Genomic DNA, 3227 nt, shown 5'->3' with positions numbered 1-3227 from the left:
GCTCACAGAGATGTACATTCATCTTCCTCCCTATCCTACCTTCCCTATACCCTGTATATTTATCTTGCCCTCACCTACCCCACCTCCTCTCTACCCAGAAAAAAGGGTCTGAGATAGCAAAGATTTTCCTAATTTTCTCTGTTTTTTTTTTTCCTTTAGTAGATGTTGAGCTCATTCTTCATTTCATTGGAAGCCTCAGCATGGAGAAAGGTCTTTCCAGTAGCTCCTCTTCCAGGCCCCATTTCTTTCTTCTGTGCTCATCACTGTAGTTGTAGATAAAAAAGATGAGTTAATTCACCCTGTCAGGTCTCTAAGAAGTGGTTGACCTCAATATTGACCAAATTAGGGATAGACCAAATCCCTTGTGATGTCCTTTTCTATGCCAATGATGGTATTGAAGCACTTTAAAACCAGCTGGGATCCCTCAGACAACTTTGCACAAGGCCCCGTTCTGGAGCTAACGGGATTTGCAATGTCTCAGTGCCCCATCCTTGAAGACAAAATCTAAACTAACTTTCCCTTTAACATGGAAAAGCTTTGAGCATTTGTGCTGCAGCAAACAGCTGGAAGAGGCTGAAGCATTAATTGAAGAGCTTGGACTTTACAAACCACAATAGAACTGCAAACTTCATTTAGCAAATGTTTTTTACAAGATTGTAACTTTTTATCCCCCTTCCGCTGGGGAAATATAAACATTTCTGAATAAATGCCCAACTAATGCCAGGAGAAGTTTGACCATACCTCAGCTGCATACTTGTGTAAACCTCTTAGGGACACCGTTCATTTTATCAAAAATTTGTAGGGAGAATAAAAGAGAGGGGTTGAAAACAAATGCCTTAAATTGTATGGAGAAAAAGTATGCGTGTAATGTTGTGTTGGATTTGTGAAGATGTATGCAAACATGCTTAAATAATCAGTATTCCAAATTAAATAATTCCTGTGGTTTTCATTTCTAGAATCCATTTCTTAAACTTACAGCCAGAGATAAGATTCATTTCACTCAAATGAAGAACACTGTTTCAGCTTCAGAGGCAAATTTTGGGTCTCTGAGGAATAAGGGAGTTTGGGAGAAGTCAGTGGAGAGCTGGACCTCAGCAGAGCTGTTCCCACAAGGCTGACAGTGCCTCCAGGGAGATCATCTAAGGACAACAGCACCATCCTCTAGACAGAAAAGTTAAAATAACCTTTCTCAAAAGAACAACCCTATCTGTGAGCCTCATGGAATCACAGAATGGTTTGGCTTGGAAGGATCTAGAACATCACCTAGTTCCAGCCCCCTGCCGTGGGCAGGGACATCTTCCAGTATCCCAGGCTGCTCCAAGCCCTGTCCAACCTTGGACACTTCCAGGGATCCAGGGGCAGCCACAGCTTCTCTGGGCAACCTGTGCCAGGGCCTCCCCACCCTCACAGGGAAGGATTGCTTCCCAATATCCAACCTAAATCTCCCCTCTTTCAATTTTGACACATAAATAACATCAAGCCCAACAGTTAACCCAGCACTGCCAAACCCACGGCTAAACCATGTCCCCAGGTTCTACACCATGTATAGAACCCTTCTGGTTACATAATCAGCTTTGTGACATATCAGTCCATGCAGGATTCCAAAAAGAACTAAACCTGGTAGTCACAATCTGATCCTGACAGAAGGAATAGACTGGAAGTGGTACATGTTGAGTGAACTCTAAACATTCCTGGTGAAATGTCTCCCCCTGAGCCACCCTCCAGACTCCCACCATAACCAGCAGGGAGAGAGGAGCAGAGACTGTGATTCATCTTCAGCTCCCTTAGGAGGAGGGGGACCACACTGCCAGCAGGCACATTTCTACCTGCAGAGGGCACAGGGAGCCTAGACAACTCCCTCAGATGAAAATTACATAATCACAGAATTATTAGATTCTAAAAGACCTCCAAGACCATCAAGTCCAACCTGTGACTGACCCCCACCTTCTCACCCAGACCAGAGCACTGAGTGCCACATCCAGTCATTCCTTGGACACCCCCAGGAGTGGGGACCCCACCACCTCCTTGGGCAGCCCCTTCCAAAATGTCCCATATGGGAAGAGCTGATCTCACTGTAATTACTCTAAAGCATCTTATGTTGATGACTTTCAGTCCGTCAGGCAGCAGCTCAAGTCAGTCATCCCGTGGAAGTTTTAAAAGGGTTTTTTTGGCTCCAAGATCATAAAAGGAATTACTGCAAACTGAAAGAGTTTAGGTAGGATATTAGGGAAAAAATCTGGTGGGGCCCTGGCACAGGTTGTCCAGAGAAGCTGTGGCTGCCCCTGGATCCCTGGAAGTGTCCAAGACCAGGCTGGATGGGCTTGAATCAGCCTGGGATAGTGAAAGACGTCTCTGCCCATGGCAGGGAGTGGAACTGGGTGATCTTTAACATCCCTTCCAATCCAAACCATTCTGGGATTCTAGGAGTGTCTTTCTGTGCTATTGCTAAAAGCCACTGTTGGAACTTAACAGGTTAGGGAAAGGGCAAACATTTCCCAGGATTTCTCCTGCAGCTGCTGACTTTGATCACTTTAAAGCTGCTTACACAGTCAGCGCCACGCCCTACTCAGGTTGAATCAGCCAGTTCCTCACCTGCAGCACGGGCAAGGAGAAAGAAACTAAAAGGAACACAAAAATGCAGTTGTCAAACCATGAAAACTGAAATCACCGAAGTTCCTGTCCCACTCCTACCTGTGTTTGTCACCATGTCTGGGCAGTGACTCACACATGCCAGTCAGTCAGGGCAGAGTGAGCTCTGCTCACCAAAATCCCCACTCGGAGGGGCTGGGGAGCAGCCAGAGGGGATCCAGAGACAGATGTTGCTGAAGGAGGTGTCTCCTTCCTCCACTAGTCTCACCCAGGATGGCCCAAAGCATCCGTGAAGGAAGCCACCAGCTGGAAAGGATCCCTCACAGCCACATCCCTCGTGCTTGCACGGCTTCCAACGTTTGCATTTCCCCCTGGCTGCTGTGACTCAGGCGCCTGTTGGGTCTTGCAGCTTCCCCTCTCCCTCTGACGGCACGGGAACACGTGTTCCCAGCCAGCTCCAGGGCTGTCACGTTCAGAGGGGCTGGGAGGATCACTCCTGTCACCACCTGGAAGGGATTACAGCTGCTGTCTTTCAGCAGGGCTGAGGAGGAGGAGGAGGGAGCAGAGGCGACGTGAGACTTGCACAGCCGTACTCCGTGTTTTCCTGTGATCCTCTGCCTGGCCTTGGGGTGGCTGTT

This window comes from Passer domesticus, chromosome 3 (assembly GCF_036417665.1).
Source record: "Passer domesticus isolate bPasDom1 chromosome 3, bPasDom1.hap1, whole genome shotgun sequence".
Lineage (NCBI taxonomy): Eukaryota > Metazoa > Chordata > Aves > Passeriformes > Passeridae > Passer > Passer domesticus.
This window is presented reverse-complemented; position numbering follows the sequence as displayed.